This window comes from Podarcis gaigeae, assembly GCF_964106915.1.
Source record: "Podarcis gaigeae genome assembly, chromosome: 3".
NCBI classification, from domain to species: domain Eukaryota; kingdom Metazoa; phylum Chordata; class Lepidosauria; order Squamata; family Lacertidae; genus Podarcis; species Podarcis gaigeae.
In genome coordinates, this window is record NC_139680.1 from 13,296,110 (window position 1) to 13,319,768 (window position 23,659).

Here is a 23,659-nt window from a genome sequence, read left to right on the forward strand (position 1 = left end):
CTCGGCCCAGTATACCTGAAGGAGTGTCTCCAACCCCATTGTTCAGCCCGGACACTGAGGTCCAGCTCTGAGGGCCTTCTGGCGGTTCCCTCCTTGCGAAAAGTGAAGCTACAGGGAACCAGGCAGAGGGCCTTCTCAGTAGTGGCACCTGCCCTGTGGAACGCCCTTCCATCAGATGTCAAGGAAATAAACAACTATCTGACTTTTAGAAGACATCTGAAGGCAGTCCTTGTTTAGGGAAGTTTTGAATGCTTGATGTTTTATTGTGTTTATAACATCCTGTTGGGAGCCGTCCAGAGTGGCTGGGGAAACCCAGCCAGATGAGTGGGGTATAAATAATAAATTAAAATTATTATTATAATAGACTACAGGCCCTTTAAATACTACAAACCGCAATCCCAGGGGGTGAAGCCCTGCCAGACTTTTTAAGGCTTCAGACGACTAAGCCTTTGCCAGGGCAGCATCATCTCAAGCTCAGCTAACAGGGCCTGTACTGGTAGATGAAGTTCTATATAACGTTGGAAGAAAAAAATAACCCAAAATGTAGCCATAAGTCCATTCCCACACTATGACTCCCTTGCTAAATTTAGCCAATAAGCATGATTATTGACCCACACCTTGAAAAACTGAAGCTGTTTTCGCCCCTTCCTTTTTCTTCCATCCCACATTTTACCCAACATTTTATACTCCCACATTTGCCTGCTGTCCAATTCTCTTCGAGCTCCATCCAATCCCTTGGCATTTGGTGAGAAGTAGCAGCAACAAAAACACATTTAGGCAGCAACACTTTTTAGAGTGTTGGTTTAACTTACCCCTGAGGAAATAATGGAGAAGCAATTGAATGGCTCGACCTCTCTTTTCAAGTTCGCTTGATCAACATTCCGAGTCCTCGGTGTCCCCAAAGGAAATCGGAATAAGGCTGCAATCCTACGTCTGGTACTTTCCTGGGAACTGAGCCCCATGGAACTAAAGGCGACTTACTTCCAAGTAGACAGGTGGAGGTTTGCATTGTCAATGGAGTTCTGTATGAGCAACTGTTTTCTGCACCATTGTTGGACAGGAGCAAGTTGGTTGTATAGTAACATTTTCAAGAGTGAGCTTGCTTGTTTGCCACTAGGAAGGAAAACAAGTTGTGACTATAACAGCAAAGGTGCCAACTCCTTTCTGCTTTCCTTGCTGACAGCCTGTCTGCAGGTGACCCTAACTGTGCTGCTTGTAATCACATTTTCACGTTTCATTTAATTGCACACATGGGAGTGATGTTCATTGGGAATCCATGCACTGATGGGGAGGTTTAACACACCCACAACCCACAATGAAAATGAAAATTGCAGTTGGACCTTTCTCCCTACGTTTAACTACAGCATGAGGCAATCACACCCACGGGGAGGGTTAAACTGCATCACCTCTGCCTGAAATCAAAAGTTAAAAATGATAAGATTGCAAGTGAAGCAGATAGACCCTGAATCAGCTCCACTAAAAAACCACAAGTTGCATGAAACCGCCCTGAATCCATTTTCAGACCCTCCAAGTGTTAATATTTTCCAAGGATGTCCCTGATTTAGAGAAGCCATCCCAGATTCTGATTTGATCCTGCAATGTCCCACTTTTCCTTAGGATGCCCCTATTTTTATTGGACAAATGTTGGAGGGTATGAAGTTATCCAAACCCAGAGCCGCCTGAAGGCAATGCTGTATAGGGAAGGGTTGTTCTTTTTAAAAGTTTAACATTTTTATATATGTTGGAAGTTGCCCAGAGTGGCTGGGGCAAACCAGTAAGAAGTGTGGGGTATAAATAGAGACGTCCCATGCCATAATGATAATTTTACTATTTTCATTGGAGAAATGTTGGAGGGTATGCATTTTTCTGGCTGATTGAAATGACCTTGGTCCATTTTTCTTCCCCTTTTGCTCTCTGCATAAGCAAAACATCTCAGAACGCCCAGCTTGAAAAGACACATTAAGCAAACACACCAGCCTTTCTTTCCATGGTGCTTCCTGCTTGCATTATTAAGTTTACCTCCTGGAGGGACAAGAGAGAAACCCTCAATATATGCGAAGCTGAAAATGTAAGCGCCGTCTGATGCTGCCAGCTCATAATTCTCACTTGTAGTGATTCTCAGTTTCCAACTGACCTTTGAGATACCAAATTCAATTACTTGCCTGGACCAGATTGAAGACCCTCCAGAGTTTCCAGCCATGAGTTATAGCATTATGATTATACTGTAGCCCACAGTTAGGCATAGCAGCATTAATTGCAACTGTCGATGGTAGCATCCATAAACCCTGAGCCAGGTGTTTTATAGCATATACTGTGCTCCTGATATATAGCAATGATATTGTTATTGGTATTTACTGGCATTGCTGACGGGATTCATTCCACGCTCCTGCCAAAAACCTAAATTACCCGTTCTGGAAAATATCAGCATGTGCTCATTTGTGCCTTTCTAAGAATGCACTCTGACTTTTCCTACCGTTTACATCTCCCGCATTGAGTTCCAGACTCACTCATGCTCAGAGATCAGATAGCTCAGCTGGTAGAGTATGAGACTCTTAATCTCAGGGTTGTGGGTTCAAGTCCCACATTGGGCAAAAAGATTCCTGCATTGCAGAGGGGTGGACTAGTTGATTCACACAGTTACTTCTAACTCTGCAATCCAATGAAATCATGGAGATAGGATGCCCTCCTACATTATGTTCTCAAGATGTCTGTAGAGAATACAGTGGTACCTTGGGTTACAGACGCTTCAGGTTACAGATGCTTCAGGTTACAGGCTCCGCTAACCCAGAAATAGTACCTTGGGTTAAGAACTTTGCTTCAGGATGAGAACAGTAATTGTGCGGTGGTGGAAGGCCCCATTAGCTAAAGTGGTACATTGGGTTATGAGCAGTTTCAGGTTAAGAGCAGACCTCCAGAATGACTTAAGTTCTTAACCCAAGGTACCACTGTATCAGTTTACCACCCAACTCAATAAATCAGCGCTCTGACAGAAGAGCAGTTACCATTGGGAAAAGAGTATTATGCTAACCAGTGCCACAGGTTGTCACCATGCTCTAGGGGTCTACAGTTTTTTGCTGGCCAAGCCTTTCTTCTCTGAAGGAGTGCCCCACTAGCCTGCGTGGAAAATTCAGGTGCAGTCCCAGCTATGTGAAAGCACTCTTCATTACAGAAAGGATAGGCAGGCATCAAGTCCATATGGCATAGAGAGACAACCTTGCCAGTGGTCAAGCAGGACTCAGAGGGCAGTCCAAACATCCACTGGTGAGCAGTGGGCCTCCTCCATTGCCCGATGAGAGGTGAAATTTACATTTGAGAGGATGGAAGAATGTGTGAGAGAGAGACAGAGAGGGAGAAGAAACTCCTCTCTGGTTGATCTAGGGCACTTTCTCTTTAAAGCTGTGAGCATTATGATCACAACATCAGTGTGAGATCACAATGGCCAACCTCTCCACTTCAGGCAGGGAGTATCAGCATAGGACCCTTCAGCTTATGAAAGACTTGAAGGAAGAGCTTATATTATCCAGTTAGCAGTTCCTCATAGCTGATGCTAGTTTACATTGTAAGTGTTTTTATAATCATAGCAATTGTTTAATGAAAAAGGTAGCAAATGCTTTCTAATAACATTTTCTTCAATTCTTTGGTTGCTAAGTTGTATTCTCTTTTCAAGTCGGTTTTTATCTTGACTATATCTGTGTGTGTATGTGTGTGTGTGTGTGTGTGTGTGTGTATGACGTTTTCAGATTCATTACTGTGGCTTGTGTAAGTATGACAAAGTCTGCTCAGCAAGTGAAAATGTGTTTACCTTAAGCTTTTATTTTCCCAGCAACGTGGCATATGGTCAATGGGTGGACCTTGTTATAACTGCTACGTAAATATTAGCTAGGCTTGAGTTTAGAGGGAGTACTCACAAGTTTAGCCACATCTAGTTGCAACATATTTATAGCTGTCAAAACAAAAGGAAATATGAAGACAAAATGGACTCTTCATTTTTCTTAGATCTAAACAAAACTGGTTATAAATGCAATTAATGCTTCAAAGTATGTTTAAAATGTTGCTCATGAGAATCACCTCAAGTATTTATGAAGTTTTCCTCCTGTCCTGCTAAAGGTCTCAATATCTCCTCAAAAATAATTCATTTCTTTTGGTGAGAACTGTGTTATATGCAGGCACTGCTATCCAAACACAATGTGTTCTTGGGAAATCATTTGTTAGGTGAACGTTCACATAGTGAGCCAACAATTTCCATTGATTCCTATGGGGAAATTTCTAATGTGTTCCAAACAATAGAATGTTGACCCCAAAATGATGAAAAACTTGGGAAAATCCATGAAACCCCTATAAAACCTTGCAAAAGGCAAACAAGGAAGGAAAAAAATGCTCTCTTATTTGGCCAAATATCACTTCCTTTTCCCTTGCTCCCACCATGGTTTCTGGTGAAACTGTTGCCACAGAACAGTGAGACACAAAATAATAATGCAATGTTTATTTGTTTACACACACAGGCCCGACAGTTTGGATATCTGAATCTGTGGTGTGAATAGTGACATCTGGGTACCAATTCCTTGTGTTGATTAAGTGAGGTTTTATATAACAAGTTTCTGGGTAGTGGGGACCTGTGTGTGTTGTTTAAAAGGTAGTTTTTTTAAAAGGTAGAACTGCAGTATTTTTTTTAAAAAGAGTAGTACTTTTCAGAAGATACCATCCCAATCATTGCACTACGTCACACTACGTCACAAAACACAATGGTCACAGTCCAAAGCAGATATACACCTGCAACCCAGCCCTATGTATGACAGCAATAGAAAGATGGTTTGCACTTCTTATTTAGTTCCTACTTGCACTTCCTTACCCTCTCCAATGCTGAAGCCATTTTGACATGCCCAAACCAGACATTTGGTATATGCCATGGCCCCACCACAGCTATTTTGTGACTAGGGCCCACTTGCAGTTTTTGGCACATCTGCTTCTGCCACTCCTTGCCCCTAATTTTTAGCATTCCCTGATGTTTCTGCTCCTCAGAGCCATTTTGGCCATCAAGTCTGTGGGAACCATGGGTGGGTAAAATAAGGAGCACAACAGATTACTCTGGATCCTCATCCATAGCTTTAGCTACCCTGCTTCATAGGCCTTTTGTACCTGAAGTTCTCAGGTACCCTACCCTTTTGCTTTCTGTCTTCTCCATCCCTTCATCCCAGAGATGGAGAACCTGTAGCCCTCCAGATGTCATTGGACTTTCATCAGCCCCAGCCATGATAGCTGGTGGGCAGGCTTGATGGGACATGCAGTCCAATGACATCTGAGGGGCTCCAGGTTGTCATTTACCATTCTTTCCTCATTTCACTTCCTGTTTCTCACTTCCTTTAGTCACCTGGTCCTTTATCCCCTGGGTTCTCTTCCTACCTGGTTCCACATCCTTTATATTATCCTGCATCTTAGAAACACCACACAACCCCCTGTGTCCGCATGCTCAGTATGCTGTCATCTTCTGGCCAATTAGACCTTTGAATTTATTCACAGATGGCATGCTGTTTTGTAAAGAATTGCCCTTTCCCCATAGCTGTTGAAAAATGTTTGTGAACGTTCCGTGGCATCAGACAGATCAGGTCTGGGTTTGCAGATGTGTGATATTCAGTTTTGCATTTATTGTATATGTTTATGGAACCCTTCTTATTAAAGTAATGCAATTTCAGGTTTTAGTTTCCTACAAGTTAATGTCATTAGACAGCTGGGCAGCCTGGCGATAGTGTGCCAGTTCTATTGCACAATCATCATTCCTCAATATAATTAGCTGGTACTTTTGGCTTTAGCAACCTCTCATTTTTTATGCTTCCTGCAATCCTGAAATTACTAGCACAGTAATTGAAGATGCAGCATCGTCCAAAAGAAGTGTGGCATCCAAATATAAATTGAGGACATTATTTTAGGGTACCAAGGGAGGAGTTCTTGTTCCACGGCATCATTACTGACATCCAGGTATGTTGGAGAGCAGCCAATGTGATACCAGAGTGCAAAGATTGCTTATTAAAAGTAAAGGTGAGAGAAACTGGGTCTGTATTTTTAGAAGGTGTCAAAAATGCTAATGGCAAAAGACATCTGGAGGGAACAATTTTTTAAACCATGTACAACAAATATATGCTGCAGGACTATTTAAGGCAGTATCATCTTTGTGCAGCAGGAAATAGAAACTTTGGGCTAAGGGGGTATTAGTCATCAAAGGCCTCCAGGTAGAATTTCTTTTGACTATAGATCAGGCAATACGGGGCCTCGTTATCTAAACCCAACTAGTTGAGCATGGATTCACAAAAGCGGCAGCCTGGTTTTTGCCCTCAAAGTTCTGTTACTCATACTGTGACTCGGGGAATCATGACCTGTGGAATTCACCTAATTCTAATTGTCACTTTTGTGAACTAAATGGCTGCTTTTCTGATACCATCTTCCCCAGAGCAGATCCCAAAGCTTTTTATGACAGCTCTGCATTGGTATTGATTTCCAAGCTGCAGTATAAAAACGTGAAAGGTCCTTTTTACACTTTCAGTTCTATTAAGAGTGAATCACTCTTGGGTGTGTGTTGAATGCAAGGCAATTTATTTGCCCTTGTAAACAAAAACAGAAAAGGGTTAGAGAAATTCCACTGAAATTGTTGGGTAGCATTCAAGGCTGCAGTCCTGCACACATGTCAGAATAAACTACGCTGGACTAAGTGGGACAGATATAAGATTGTCCTGCCATGACCACAACTTTGCCCTGGAGTAGAAATGGCTCACCCGGTGGAGAGGAGCCACCACACTAGCTTCCTGCATGTGGGCCACAGTTGATTACTGGGAGGGAGAGGAGGAATTTGGCACAGTGTGGATGCAGCAGCGGAGGATATGCACCAGCAGAGTCACAGCACCGACCTCTTGGACCCTCTCGCTCTAGCACGACCATCTTTGCCTGATCTCCCTTAAGCTTGATGAGCTTGCTCAATGTCATCATCTGACGACTCTAGACCTAAGTCCAACTCTGCGAACCAGGAGACACCATCAATACAATTGATGAGTCCCCTCTTTCTATCTTGGGGATTCCCCCAAATTGAATATTTCATTGCCTGTCTCTATCTTGTTGATCCTCAATCTATAGCCATAGATCCCAAACTATGTTGGCTTTTCTTTTTTTCTTTTGACTATGTCTGTGTGACTAACTCCAGGGCTTTGTTAGCAGTTGCTGTCAGATATTTTTGAAGCAAGATCTTCTGTATGAGCCTTAAGAAGCATTGACTCGTTTATTCAATCTTCCATCAGATGTTGTTGAGCTGTTTAAACTGCAGATATGTTAAACTGCAGAGTCAAGAGGAGTGTGTACACAGCCGCAATGGTGACTGGAGGTGCAGCTTGAGTAGTCTCTGTTCAATGCAAGCAATGAGTAGGGCTTTGCTTAACCTGCATCTACCAGTAAATAACAGAGCAGTATCTCTCCAATGCAATTACTGGCTACTAGTTCTGTATGCGAGGGACGCGGGTGGTGCTGTGGTCTAAACCACAGAGCCTAGGGCTTGCTGATCAGAAGGTCCATGGTTCAAATCCCCATGATGGGGTGAGCTCCCGTTGTTCGGTCCCAGCTCCTGCCCACCTAGCAGTTTGAAAGCACACCAGTGCAAGTAGATAAATAGATACTGCTCCAGCAGGAAGGTAAACAGCTGCTCTGGTTCACCAGAAGCGGCTTAGTCATGCTGGCCACATGACCTGGAAGTTGTCTGCAGACAAACGCCGGCTCCCTCAGCCTATAGAGCAAGATGAGCGCCGCAACCCCAGAGTCATCTGCGACTGGACCTAACGATCGGGGTACCTTTCCCTTCACCTAGTTCTCTATGCATCCATACTAAGGCACACTCCCAGTTCCCTTATGCACTGTGCCTGCCAGCCTTTCTTAACAGAATGCCGCTGTTCTCTTCAGGAGAGCAGGCCCAGGGATGTAGCATTATTCTGTCCTATGGAACAAGAAATAGCGGAGCCATTCTCTCTGTAATTGCTCTGTAATAGCAATTGAAAAGGGATGATTAGCACCCTTGCCTAAGAGAAAAGTGTGCTATTTCATTTCTGCTTTGACTTGAATCCGTGTCTGATTGAGTCGGACAAAAGCCATTGTGTTTGCTATCAATAACCTGGTGCTAGTTTACATAAGCATTGCACAAAGCAGATGATTAGAGTGTCAGAAGGGAAAGCACCATGGGGAAAACCATCACCGATGGCATTATAAGGATAAGCTGTGGGAAGAACTCGGATGAATGCTTCACCCTTCCTGAACCTGATGGGAATTTACTGTGCGCAGATTGTTGCACATCAAAGGAATCTCAGGTCAGTTCAACTGGCCTTTCAAGCAATTGCACACCTTTAAATCTAACTGTTGTTCAATAGGTTCTAAAAATCATATCAGATAGATGTGCTGATACATTCAGGAGGAAAAAGCCATACCCGCTGCCTTGTGGGACATCTTCAGAAGAAGAAAAGGCTAAGGAGTAAACCCTAAGATGGTTGGTTCCTTGTAAGTCTCCTCCTGGCAACTCCTGAAGCCCTGCTGAACAGAATAACACAACATGATGTCCAATAACAATGGCACTAAACACTATTTATAGACGAATACAAATGGTCAGAAATTGCAACTAAAGTCTCTGAATCTTCTTCACCAGTCACGGTAGACTAATTCAAAAGTTTGATATATACATAATCTGTCACCAAATATCGCCGGAACAGAGTTTCCAGATAACCAATCTGTTTCGTTCAATGCTTCATCAGCCAGACTTGTAAAAATTAATACAAGAAGGATGCAGTTCAATTTCTTAACAAGCCAATCTTACATGTAAGTAAATATAAAAGCTGTAGAAAATATGCTGTGGATCAGTACTCATATGATACTGTAGTCACTGATTCAGTGACTATTTACTTACATGTAAGATTGGCTTGTTAAGAAATTTTCAAGTGTACACAATCCCCCCCCCCCCATATAAGCAATAAACATTTTAATTCCCTTTCGTTGTTAATCCATCAAGGATTTTTCAAAAACAAAGTGAATGTGAACAGAAAATCTTCATAGGAGCACAGAACAGGCAAAGTTTTCTTCCCCTTCGGGTACATTCAAGTTTTTTTTTCCTCCTGCACATGTTGGTTCTAAATGCTGACACATGCAAGGGCAAATGGATAAAATTTTGCAACTGCTCCCCTCTCTCAATCTCATTCACTTTCCTTCTCTGTCACACACAAAGTGCCACTTTCAATTTCCCAGTTTTCCTCGTGCTATTTCCTAGACACAAAGTGCAAAAAGCAACTGTCTCTCAGGATGTTTCCAGGAGATTTGGTGAGAATGTGTTTCTCTAGCTGGCTCGCAGAAGGTCTCCCTCACAAACCCCTAGAAAACAAATAGTTAAACTGCGTTTCTGAATGTGTTTTTGCATTCCTCTTGAAATCAGCCGTTTGCAATTAGTTGCAAAGCAGGAATGAACCCATTATTATTTCCTGAGAAAGTCCTTTCTTCACTTGGGGTTAGAATGCTATTTTCCTGTTGTAGGTAGGAGAAAGCAGAATGCCAGATCTTTATTTTAATTGTCTAGTCCAGGAGCAGGAAACCTGTGGTCTCCAGATATTGTTGGACTACAGCTCCCATCATCCCTGACCAACAAGAAGGAAGCCCTGAATTTTCCTAACCTAAGAACACAAGATTGGGAGTTGATCTCCTGCTTCCTCTTTTGTAGGCGAGATAAACGTAAAAAAGGACAGTATACGTCATTCATTATGCATCCTCTGATAGACCAACTCTTAAAGCCGCTCCTTGACGTACACTCTTAAGTATGATTTTCTTTTTCTCTAGAAGTAGACTAATCACTAAAACCGAGCAGCTTTAACTCTCAATCGGCTACAGCAGAAATAATCTTTGTCTTCAAAATTGAAATGTTTGTTCTGCCTGGGACAGAGCAAATTTTTCTTTCTTAACGTTTCAGTTAAGGATTTAAATCTCTCCTTGAACCAGTTATTAGTTTTTTATTCATTTATAAAGGTATTTATGCGCCACTGTCTCGCAAAGCTTCAGGGCAGTGCACAACATAAAAAACATTTAAAAGGAATGCAAAGTATTATTAAATGTCTAACACTGGGTGCTTCTCAGAGTATTTTGTGAAGAATACAGTTCCTTTTGATGCAAGTATACTTAATTGCTAATATGATTTGCTTAAAGTAACAATGGAACATGTACCATTTAAACGTCAAAGAGTCTTGTGACACCTTAAAAATTAAGACATTTCTCATGGTATTAACTTTTGTGAATAACAGTCCACTTTATCAGATGCATGGAGTGTTATCTGAAGTTATAGATATATATACTCAGGGTGGTAATGGCAATTTGTAACAATTGAGGTCGGGGAAAATGAAATGCAGAAAAGTATGACTGTAGATCATGAAAGTAAAAAGGTAAAGGTACCCCTGCCCATACGGGCCAGTCGTGTCCGACTCTAGGGTTGTGCGCCCATCTCACTTAAGAAGCCAGGGGCCAGCGCTATCCGGAGACACTTCCGGGTCACGTGGCCAGCGTGACAAAGCTGCTCTGGCAAGCCAGCACCAGCGCAGCACATGGAAACGCCGTTTACCTTCCCGCTATAAAGTGGTACCTATTTATCTACTTGCACTTAAGGGTGCTTTCGAACTGCTAGGTGGGCAGGAGCTGGGACCGAAAGACGGGAGCTCACCCCACCGTGGGGATTCGAACCGCCGACCATGCGATCGGCAAGTCCTAGGCACTGAGGTTTTACCCACAGCGCCAAACGCGTCCCTGGTCGTAGATCATGAAAGCAGATGCCATAATAATTGTGTTAGTCTTGAAGGTGCAGCGTGTCTCTTTTTTGTTTTTGCTGCAAATGAATAACACGAGTACTCCTTTAAACATAATCACTGATAACACACAAGCCAGCTTTTAAAAATAGTCCTATGTGACTAGTTCCACACCCCAAAGGGGACTTGAATATTCCTCAAACAACCTCCCACATCCCTATGAAACTGAGATAGATGTCACATAGTTTTTAAAGCATGTTTCAAGTCCCTCTAGTCTCATCCTTAACAATTGCCAAGGAGCAGGGACAAATGAGATGGTGAGAGGACTACCTAAGCCACACAGCGGTACCTCAGATTAAGTAATTCATTCTGGAGGTCTGTACTTAACCTGAAACTGTTCTTAACCTGAAGCACCACTTTACCTAATGGGGCCTCCAACTCCCGCTGCACCACCAAAGCACAATTTCTGTTATCATCCTGAAGCAAAGTTCTTTTTATATATATATATATATAAAATATTAACTGGCCAATCACATCAAATTAAATCACATCGCATAAATTCCAAATTACAAAGCCAAATTTTTAAATTTTGTTGGGGGAACCCATACTTCAAGATCCAAAGGGGGATTCAGATCATCTTCTTATTACTGCGTTAATGTCCAAATCAGTCCCAATCAGTCCAAATAAAGTTCATAATTCTATCCAGTCTTATCTTGGTGTTTCCACATCATATCTTATTCATATAATTTCTCTTTTTCCTTTACGATCACTTCTGTTAGTCTCCTTAAGCCGGTAACAAGTATAATAATCCTGTGTGGATTTCCCATTCCTCCACTAAGTCCAGATGGTTTCCATATATCTCCTTCATAGATAACATCACTCTTTCCATCGTAAATTTTGGCATTTTTCGCTCTTAAGTCCCACCGGGGAGTTGATTGACGATATGTAAACAACTCTATTTCTCTCTTTCTCCTCCCAGACCCAAGAGCTCCAACAATGCCTCCCAAAATGGCGACAGCATTTTTAACTGCGTCATTCACAAAACTCTTAGCTTTCCAGCTTCATCTTGAAACATTGCTTTGGATCGAAAGTTTATCTCCACACAGCCTTAAACCCACAGCTTAAGTCCTTAATTTCTGACTCATTACGGGAGAGGATTCTTGTTAAATCACATAGAAAAAAGGGAAGGCAGGTTTTTTCCCCTCCCCCCTCAGTCATTTAATGGTACCGTATCTTGACGTATCTTCTCATATTTTATTCTTGTCTTGTTATCAGAGATCTCTTCTGTCAGCAGTCTTACTCCCCTTCTTCCTTGAAGCATGTGCAATTAATCTCGTCCAAATTGTTTCTTTTGAAGACCGTTGCAACCAGCGGCGCGAATCAGGGACGGCGTCAAGGAGTGCCGGAATCCCACAGGAGGGCTTTGTGCCTAGTGCCCCCACCCCCACAAATTCGGGGGTGGTATAGGGCACAGCAGGCAAGGGCCGTCCCCCCCATAATCCTGGGGGGGGGTTAAGGAGGCCAATTACCCCCATCATAGCCTCCAAATTACCTCCTGTGGGTCGGAGAGATGTTATTGTCAGCCATCTTCCGATGCACCACCTAGCAAAGTTATTAACCTGAGGTATTATTTCTGGGTTAGTGGATTCTGTAACTTGAAGCGTATGTAACCTGAGATACCACTGTATTCATGCTGTAGGGCGGTTGTGACAAAGGTAAGGTGATCAGGACCATAGACAGTGATCCTGCAGCTGAGAGCAGTCAGGACAAGTTGTCTCACCACTGGCTTGCTGCACTTGCCAATGTCCGGCCTGGAGGCTCAAGACTGGCTCCTCCAAGGGACTGAATCTGTGGAAGTTTCCTAGGGGTTCCTTGATCCTCAGAGGAATGCGTAGGCCATCCATTGGACTACATAGGTAAAGGGGTAAAGGGACCCCTGACCGTTAGGTCCAGTTGCGGACGACTCTGGGGTTGCGGCGCTCATCTTGCTTTACTGGCTGAGGGAGCCAGTGTACAGCTTCCGGGTCATGTGGCCAGCATGACTAAACCACTTCTGGCAACCACAGCAGCACACAGAAACTTTGACGTGCTTTCAAACTGCTAGGTTGGCAGGAGCAGGGACTGACAACGGGAGCTCACCCCGTTGTGGGGATTTGAACCGCCGGCCTTCTGAGCAGCAAGCCCTAGGCTCTGTGGTTTAACCCACAGCGCCACCCGCGTCCCATACTTAGGCTACATACACAAAGGTAAAATATCCTCAGAGCTGTGGGGGGTAGGTGTGGCATCCAGGTACCAACAGGATGATCCAGTGGGTAGGATTGAGGATATTCATCAGCATCAGTGGAGCTGTTTGGTTCATTTTCCATAGGGAAGGAGCTCACTGTGGCTCAAAGACTTTATTTTCATATATTAGCTGTAGTGCGAATCCAGGGTGCTTCAAACTTTGGCGAGATAGTTCTGGTCTTTTGAAAGCATAATTGGAAGAAGTGCGGCTACACTGTAAAGTTAATTACCTGACAGTTTGCCTATCACCCTGTCTAAAACGGTTCTCTCTCTGAATCTAAAGGAAGACGACTACATAATGACATCCTTTTATTTTTATTTTTACAAAGCTTAAGGAAGAAAGGCTTGAACAGGTGAAGATCCCTAGTAGTGGAGGGGTGAAGAGCTGGATTTGGACCTGTGTGTACAACTACCCAATTGTCCATCCCCTCTTGTCACCAAGATGTTGGGTGAAGCCTTTCCCTTTGCAAATGGGCATGAACTCAAGGTGATCTGCAATGGGGAAATAATGTTCATTTGCCTGCATGGTTTGATTCAAACACACAGAGAGACAATTATGGAGATAAATAAAGAGCTCACATATAAATGCAAAGTAGAACCTTGACTTCAAACTCTGAGTGGCAAAATGGGAGAATTTGCAAAATTTTGAATGTTTGCATTTCTTTTGATTCAAGGTTTCCCCCATCTCCATCTGGTTCTTAGCAGTCTTGGAGAATTTAGCTTGTAAAGTACATACCATTAGGGGACAAATCAGGAAAGACATTTCCCCCTTAGCCCTTCCTGAATTGAGCATGCAGCAAGCAAGCATGCTCATAATGACATCCTAGCACGAAATGCTCTACTTGGGAAACAAGAAGATGGTAGCCAACCTCTCCCTTTGATCACAGACAACTAGTGCTGCACTTTTGAACTGTTTCTTTTTGTACTGCTGTAATATTATTTGTTGTCATTAATAATAATTCTTTTAGAGGAAACACACACCCCATCTCTGGGTCTTTGGGTACCTAGTTTTCTGTACAATGCAATTATTTGGAAACACTATGTATGAAATTGCATTTCAAAGAGTAGCAACTGTTTGACCAATAGCACAGTTCTAAGCATATTCACATAGAAATAATGCCTACTGAGTTCAAGGGAACTTACTGTCTAATACAGAGGTGGGGACCAGGTTGCCTTCCTGAGGTTGTTGGAGAGCCAGTGTGGTCTAGTGGTTAAGAGCAGTGTACTCGTAATCTGGTGAACTGGGTTCGCTTCTCTGCTCTTCCACATGCAGCTGCTGGGTGACCTTGGGCTAGTCACACTTCTCTGAAGTCTCTCAGCATCACTCACCTCACAGAGTGTTTGTTGTGGGGGAGGAAGGGAAAGGAGATTGTTAGCCGCTTTGAGACTCCTTAGGGTAGTGATAAAGTGGGATATCAAATCCAAACTCTTCTTCTTCTTCTTCTTCTTCTTCTTCTTCTTCTTCTTCTTCTTCTTCTTCTTCTTCTTCTTGGACTAAAACTTCTATCAGTCCAAGCCAGCATGGCAAATGTTCAGGGATGATGGGCATTGCAGCCTAGCAAGTTCTCAAAGGTCCTCAGCTCTGCTTTAGTAACTGTGCTTAGGATTGTAGCGGAGGTGGCCTCTCTTTCCCCCAACCATCAGCACTGGGCGACTCAGAAACCATTTTGCCTTGAGGGGAAGACAGACAGAAGATAACCACCTAAAGACCTGGCTCCAGCGTCCTATCTGAAGTGGAATCTACTTCCTCATTGTCCCCCCCAGGGCTTCTCAAGAACCATCTTGCACTAAACAGGGAAATCTAGCTTCCTAAACGCCTCTTCCCACTTGTAGCTGTCTTTATTGTTTTATTAGTTTTCCTTTATGCTTATTACTTTTTTAAAAAAACAACAACCACTTTTTGTGATTTCACTGAAAAGTGGTATATAAACACCTTTTAAAAAGAATTAAATTACTAGCTGAACATTGTGGGGCTTGCATCCAAGCGAACATACACAGGATTGTGCTGCAAATGTTCTCCTTTTAAACCAGACAGGAGACAAACCCATTACCGCCAACATAAATAATGGAGCTCATATTTTCCTAATGCAGTTTATGTATGTTAAATCCTACCCTTTTCACCCGGGGATTCTTGGCACCCTTTCTACCATACGCACGAGTTTCATTCCACCACTAGATTCACAGAAGGTACATAAAGCAACATGTGACTCAACAGGGAGACCTCTTTCTGCCACCCTCTTAGCATCAGAAGTGAAATTTACCAGAGTTCACTCAGCTACTGTTTGGCAGAGCTGTAGAAGTATGAGATGAGTAGACTTCAGAGGAAACTATGCATTATGCAGTCTCCCGGTTCTTTCATCTGCAGATTTTTAAACAAAAGCCAAAGCAGTCTGGGAGCTGACAAAAAGATGGGTGCAGGGAGAAAGATGGCTTAACCCTTTCCTCTCTGATCCTTGTTCAGCTCAAAATTACCCTCCCTGCATTCTTGAGCTGAATGACTTTAGGATCTGTAACTGAATGGACAGGAAGTTGAGTTGACATCTATATCAGCCTGGTTTGATTCTTCACACATGCATCTGAGGAAGCAGGCACTGGTGTACAAAGGCTTATGCCTTTTTAAAAATAGATGTGGTTTAAAGTACTATATTGTACATGCTATACATGCTTTGTTTGTTTCTGATACAGCTAGGTAAAGGTAAAGGGACCCCTGACTATTAGGTTCAGTCGTGGATGATTCTGGGGTTGCGACGCTCATCTCGCTTTATTGGCCGAGGGAGCCAGCATACAGCTTCTGGGTCATGTGGCCAGCATGACTGAGCCCCTTCTGGCGAATCAGACCAGTGCACGGAAATGCCGTTTACCTGCCCGCCGGAGCAGTACCTATTTATCTAGTTGCACTTTGACGTGCTTTTGAACTGCTAGGTTGCAGGAGCAGGGAACGAGGAACGGGAGCTCACCCGGTCACGGGGATTCAAACCGCCGACCTTCTGATCGGCAAGTCCTAGGCTCTGTGGTTTAACCCACAGCACCATCCGTGTCCCTAATGTGTGGATACAGGTGTGCAAACTCTGATTTGGACACCCAGGGTAGTTTGTTGTTGTTGCCTTAACTACGTGGGACAATCCTGCTGCTAGTTGAATCCTAGTCTTTAGCTCTCTCTCTCTCTCTCTCTCTCTCTCTCTCTCTCTCTCTCTCTGCATGGCTTAAACAGCCTTGCCAAGCTATCTTTTGTTTAAGCTGTCAGTTGGAGTAACTGTTCTCTGCTGCTACCAGTGCTGATCTTTTGATGACTGCTTCCCCGGGCAGTGAAGAAGAGAAGGCAGTTCATGGGGTTACTAGGGGCAGTTGAGTGTGTAGAAGTACAAAGGCAATGCTCAGCTGTAACTCTGGCTTTGCTGCACTTGGCCGTTTAACCTTCTGCAAAAGCCGATTTGCCTTTTCTCTTTTTTGCCGAGCTGAGCTTCTAGCTCTTCTGTAAATGGGAAGGGAAGAAGACAAAAAGGATGGTGCATTCAAGGCCCAGGGCCATTTGGGGATGGCACACTTTGGGTTGGATTATTGTATGAAAGAGCAGCGTTGGTTCCAGCATTGGGTGGAGTGGGGTTCCTGGACAAAAGGATTCAGAAGACATCTGAAGGCAGCCCTGTTTAGGGAAGTTTTTAATGTCTGATGTTTTATTGTATTTTTAATATTTTGTTGGAAGTTGCCCAGGTGGGGGGCTCCCTTGTGCTTGTACTCAGACCCTTCTTGGGTCTTGTGCTCAGATCATGCATCTGGTTGGCCACTGTAAGAGCAGGATGATGGACTAAGATGGACCTTTGGCCTAATCCACCTCTTATTATGTTCTTATGTGCCTTCCTTTGCTAATGGACCCTGGTGGGCTTACAAGGTGGCAGTGGAACTGCTCCAAAAAGCGCTGCATGTACCCACATTTTGATTTCCTGTAATGCCTCAAACACATGGGCCAAATTAGGCCCATCAGACCTCCCAATCTGGCCCGCCAGGCCGTTCCAGCCAAGCCATGTCCACCCTCCCTACACCTGAAGTCATATATGATGTTGGATGTGGAGCAGGTAAATGTGCAGTTGGGCCCAAAGACGGTTTGCAGGTACCGCTGACCTGGTGACTGGCAGTGTCTGCAAAACCTCTTACAAAGCACTGAAATCAGATGATATCATTGGCACTTGCAAAACTGCATGCCTTTCCCGGAGGAGTTTGAATTTGAACCAGGTGGGCGTTCCCCAGCAACCTGTCATCATTGGACCATCAGGTGATTGGCAAATGGGTGGTCCAATTCCCCCACCTTTGAAGCTGCCGTGTGGGAAATGGAAAGGGCGGTTAGTTCCAGCTGCCTGGTACTAGTCAGTGCCAGACCAAGTTAAAAATAAAGAAAAGACAGGCCATGTCGTGCCTCAGCAGTGGATTTCAGAGAAAGAGGTTCCCTTCCTTATTGGATTATTTAGACAGGCACACAGGAAGTGTAACACTAAACTTAAAAAAAAAACAAAAACCCAAAACCCTCTAGTGGGAAAGCATTCAGCTTGCTGGCATTGTTTAGGCCACATTTTCCACTTCATCTCTTTCAAAGGCAATAACATTCTCTGGAACAGGGACTGCATCCATTTAGCTCCCTGGAAACTGAAGCAAAGTTTGGTGTCCATTGAGCAATGCAGATTTCTCTTTCTGAATGCAGGGTCGTTCCACATCAAATAAATGCAAAAAACAAGGGTTTCACCACCCTCTGACTCAGATTTTGATGAAACTTGGTGTACACCCTTCCCTTATGGTTGAAAGGAACCCCTTTAAATTTTTTTCCTTCTATCTCAAATGGTTTTGATTTTATAGCACTTCAAAGTTTCATGAAATCTGTGTTTCTGTCCCTCTTGAGATCCTCAGCCTTGTGTGCATTTTATTTTTTTCCTCCATAACTAATGATCTTTGCATTTTTACACAGAGATCAATAATATGATGAGGATTTCAGGAAAAAATACACCAGCACTCAAAGGATTTTATAAATGCCTTAAAAAATGTATAAATGTAGTTTTTCTGGTGGAAAAACTAGGTTTAGGAAACCTAAATTTTCAGCGTTAGGGCACGATGCAGTCAAAAGTTTTTGATGGTGAAAATTATTGCAAAGACATACTCTTTCTCAACAAAGAATAAAATTTATGGGTCTCTTATGTCTTGTAACAAACTTTTACATTTTTTGGACATTGTGGGGGGAAAATAGCTACTGGGTACAACTTTCCTACTATCCATAGCTGTAAAAGAAAAAATTAACGAATCAAAGTTGTTCCTCTTAAAATCTAAAATCATATTGGTTATTACAGGGTGTGTTGTTTTTTTTCAAAAGTGCAGACTTGTTTTTCAGTTTTGGGGTATTTGAAACTATGAAAATTGGCTATATCATGAAATCAATCTAAAAAAAAATTGGTCAGAAACTTTAATTGCTCACATGTAAGGAAATAAGGAAAAAAATAAGGGGGTTTCTTTCAACCATAAGGGAAGGGTGTACACCAAGTTTCATCAAAATCTGAGATGGTGGGTGGCATAACCGCGTTGAACTGACATGGAATGACCCTCCAGAAGGGAAAATGTCTGTGGCTACAACTTTGAAATGCCAGTCAATAAGTTACACAGCAGCAACAGCAAGCTTATTTGGCAGACAGTGCCTCTCTGCCAATGATCCTACCAGGTGACTTTTCTGCTGCTGGGTGTCTTCCAGTGTCAATGAAAGGCAGGGCAGTCATCTTTGTAACTCCAATGGGTGTGGCCTGTTTCAATCCACTTTTTCGTTCCATAGTGATGCTTGTCACTGGAATATCCATGATTGGTAGACTTTAGCAGGGTAACCAGTACTCCCCCCCCAAAAAAAATATGTTTAGGGGTACTCTCATTTTGACTCAAGAAAATCACCATTTTATAGTTCAAATCGGGAAAAATAAATACAGTAAACAGAAAAAGTACAAAGAACACGCATTACCTCATATTACACAGCGGACAGCACATAGCAACTTCCACATTGTCATGAGGTTGTACGCACTAACATCTTCCTGATTCCTCTGATGAAAAATAGTAATTTTCCTACTCACATTGAAATACTGCCCTTCAATGAAGGCAAATTTTCATCAGTATAACATCCACATTCCACACTGCTTCACACATTAAACGCTCGCTTCCATCTGAGACTCAGGAAACACCGTGACAGGAAGTGAGGCTGCCATCAGGGGTAGCAACAGAATTGACAATTCACCATGCTAGAGAAGAAACTAATATATATATATATTTTAAAAATAGTTTCTTCTCCTGTTAGATTCACAAAATGTTTAGGGCTATGCGTCCCCCTGCATCTCCCCAGAAAAAAACACACTGGTGGTAACAAATGGTCTACAAGCAACAATTTATTTAATTTTTAAATTAGAGAAGTTGTTTCAATTGTTGCCAGAATCTAGCTGTGAGTACAGTGGTACCTTGGGTTAAGTACTTAATTCGTTATGGAGTTCAGTTCTTAACCTCAAACTGTTCTTAACCTGAAGCACCACTTTAGCTAATGGGGCCTCCTGCTGCTGGTATGCCGCCGGAGCATGATTTCTGTTCTCATCCTGAAGCAAAGTTCTTAACCTGAGATACTATTTCTGGTTTAGCGGAGTCTGTAACCTGAAGTGTATGGAACCTGAGGTACCACTGTAGTTTCTACATGTAGAAAAATTAAGTGCCATCAGCTCAACTGTTTGGATAATATTTTGTACACCATCTTGGGACATATGTGGAAAGAGATAAATCAGCAGTGGTGATCATAAATGGGAGAGTGCTGTTGTTCATGTGTCTTGCTCATGTGCACCCCATAAGCATCTGCAGGCATACCCTCCAACATTTCTCCAGTGAAAATAGGGGTGTCCTATACAACAACAATTTATTTATACCCCTCCCATTTGACAGGGTTGCCCTAGCCACTCTGGGCAGCTTCCAGAATATATAAAAACATAATAAAATATTAGACATAAAAAAAACCCTTCCCTATTCAGGGCTGCCTTCAGATGTCTTCTAAAGGTTGGCTCGGGGATCACAAACCTCCATACCCTCCAAAGTTTCTTTGATGAAAATAAGGGTGTCCTAAGGAAAAGCAGAACATTCCAAGATCAAATCACAAACCGGGACAGCTTCTGTAAATTTGGAACTGTCCCTGGAAAATAGGGACACTTGGAGGGTCTGTCTGCAAGGCCACTGTGCATGGCCACAGTAGGCTTCTTAATGTTCATAAGCAGACTTTATATAAGCATAATAATAATAATAAATAATAATAAAAAGTAGAAACATCACCATGCCAACAAGGGTCCATATAGTAAAAGCTATGGTTTCCCCAGTAGTGATGTATGGAAGTGAGAGCTGGACCATAAAGAAGGCTGATCGCCGAAGAATTGATGCTTTTGAATTATGGTGCTGGAGGAGACTCTTGAGAGTCCCATGGACTGCAAGAAGATCAAACCTCTCCATTCTTAAGGGAATCAGCCCTGAGTGCTCACTGGAAAGACAGATCCTGAAGCTGAGGCTCCAATACTTTGGCCACCTCATGAGAAGAGAAGACTCCCTAGAAAAGACCCTGATGTTGGGAAATGTGGGCACAAGGAGAAGGGGACGACAGAGATGGCTGGACAGTGTTCTCGAAGCTACCAGCATGATTTTGACCAAACTGCGGGAGGCAGTGGAAGACAGAAGTGCCTGGCATGCTCTGGTCCATGGGGTCAAGAAGAGTCGGACACAACTAAATGACTAAACAATAACAATAACAACAACAACAACAATAATAATAATATATTTGTACCCCACCCATCTGGCTGGGCTTCCCCAGCCACTCCGGGCAGCTTCCAACAAAGATTAAAAATGCATTAAAATGTCACACATTAAAAACTTCCCTGAACAGTGGTGGTGAAGGCAGAATTATTCCCGAGTAGATGACGAAACACAGGAGATGATTTTAACCTATGCACCAAGCAGATGGTAGATGGAAAGAGGCAGCTATTTATGCAGCACATTTACATTAATCACAGAAAAGTGGCAAAACTGGATCAGGGTGCTTTACTCCCCAGGAAACTCTGGCTAGGAACTGCAACCTGCTTCTGCTGAGCTGAAGTGTGTTGTTACATAAAACACACTGAAAGGCCAACCTGGTTTTGATAAATATTTGTTGACCTATTTACTCTGCCTTGCCTATCTGTATGCTATATTCATCTCTAGAATGTGTGTGCTGCGGCCTGCCAGCACGTGAATTCGCTCTTGCTAAATGCAAATTATTAGTAGTAGATCGGTTATGGGGACCGGGTGTCTTCCTGGATGTCATTTTTCCTGGCCACTGGCAATGCTGGAGGGCCGCAGGTTCCTCACCCTCATTCACTCATCCATTTTATTTGTGGGGCGTTTTTCCAAAAAAGAAACCATGCTCCAAGAAACAGGGATGCATTTCAAACAGGCGCTACAAAAACTGTTTCAAAATAACGTAGCAGAGCAAAAATAGAACAGCTTAACCCCCCCCCCAACCCCACACATTACAATACTATAAATGTAGCAAGATTGCTTAAACAGCACACAGGAACCAGTAGCAAAGATAACAAGGGAACGCCGTAGTTTCATCTTCGTCCTAGAAGCACCCCTCCCTTGATGTTGCTCACATCCCTCTCCTGCAGCAGCTTTTTCTAAATTTCCTTTAAAAAAAAAAATATTAAGGTTTCAGCAAATTTAACAAACACAACATAAAAAACACAACACAAAACATAATAAAACATAAAACATATATAAGTTCAATTCTTAATTTCTTGTAGCTTACTTTCCCGACTTCCTCATACCTCCCCTTTCTGTATTCCAATTTCAAATTTATTTTCAGCAGATCCTTCCCTTATTTTTAACTTACTTTTAATATTACTTACTCTCCTTAATTTAACCATTGTCGCTATTAACTCCTTCATTTCTAATCCAACATCATTTTAGCACTCATTAATTTTGCTATATTTCTTTAAATAGTCCTTAAATTTTCTCCAGTCTTCATCCGCCGTTTCTCTTCCCTGGTCTCGGATTCTGCTCGTCATCTCAGCCAAACCCATATAGTCCATCACCTTCATCTGCCATTCTTCCATGGTGGGTAAATCTTGTGTCTTCCAGTACTTTGCGATAAGTATTCTTGCTGCTGTTGTAGCATACATAAAAAATGTTCTGTCCTTCTTAGACACCAATTGGCCGACCATGCCCAGGAGAAAGGCCTCTGGTTTTTTTTTTAGAAAATGTGTACTTAAGTACCTTTTTAATTTCATTATAGATATTTTCCCAGAAAGCCTTAATCCTTGGGCACGTCCACCAAAGGTGATAAAAAGTTCCTTCAATTTCTTTACATTTCCAACATTTATGATCAGGTAAATGATAGATTTTTGCAAGCTTGACTGGGGTCATGTACCATCTGTAGATCATTTTCATAATATTTTCTCTTAAGGCATTACATGCCGTAAACTTCATCCCAGTGGTCCACAACTTTTCCCAGTCAGCAAACATAATGTTATGACCCATATCCTGAGCCCACTTAATCATTGCAGATTTAACCGTCTCATCTTGAGTGTTCCATTTCAGCAGCAAATTATACATTCTTGACAAATTCTTAGCTTTTTCTAAATTTCCAAGGGCAAAGGATGGGGTAATATGCGCTCTTCCTGCATATTATTGTCATTTCACGCTCTTCAGTTAGTGAAAGGGGCGCCTAATGGGAGCCTGATTGTAACACCAGTATTATTACTGTTTCCAGGTCCAGTTCCAAGCCTTGGCTTTGACCTTTCCAGCAAACGTTTGCTTTTAGCTTGACTTTTGGAGTAATGTAAGATTCTGCCCTTTGCTTGCTGGAATTTGGTGATTATTAGCTGCCTGGAAGGATCCCGTTTAACATAGAATTTGAAAAATCTAGATCAAGAAACAAATGCAAACTATCTCTAAAATAGGAGTGGGGAACCTTTTAATGTCTACGGGTCACATTTCTCATGTCAGAGGTGGGTGGGACAGAGACAAAAAGTGGCTGTGGCAGACAGAGCAACGGATGTGATTCTTGTGGGAATGTTCAGGGTGGCAGGAGAGGATATATTGTTTATTAATATCCCTCCTAACTTGCACCAGCAAGTTTCTGTACTTAGCAGAGTGCATTCCCCTTCTTATGCAACAGAAAGCTGTTGCAAACTCATGCGAGTTTCTTAAGAACAGGCATCCCCCAACTCGGCCCTCCAGATGTTTTGGGATTACAATTCTCATCATCCCTGACCACTGGTCCTGTTAGCTAGGGATGATGGGAGTTGTAGTCCCAAAACATCTGGAGGGCTGAGTTTGAATTCTTATTGTCCTAAGCAGGCATCCCCAATCTGGCTTGTCCCGACTGAAATGTGTTCTAATATTTTCCTGGTAAGACCACTTGAATCCCTCCTAAAAGAATAAAGACCCACAGTCTTATTCATAAGTAACAAAAATAAAGTTTACTCATGATCATGGGCTGGGTGTTCATCAGTATGCGGATGATAACCATCTCTTTCAAATCAGAACCAGTGAAGGTGGTGAACGTC

At 42.7% G+C, this 23,659-nt stretch overlaps 1 long non-coding RNA gene across 1 annotated transcript; it reads right to left on the minus strand.

Moving 5' to 3' along the window:
• Positions 1-8,652: 8,652 nt before the first annotated feature.
• On the minus strand, positions 8,653-8,874 carry LOC310842255. Its single transcript, XR_014563046.1, has 2 exons — positions 8,744-8,874; positions 8,653-8,704 (listed from the first exon to the last, which is right to left on the minus strand). It is a non-coding gene; the product is annotated as an uncharacterized lncRNA (long non-coding RNA).
• Positions 8,875-23,659: the final 14,785 nt, after the last annotated feature.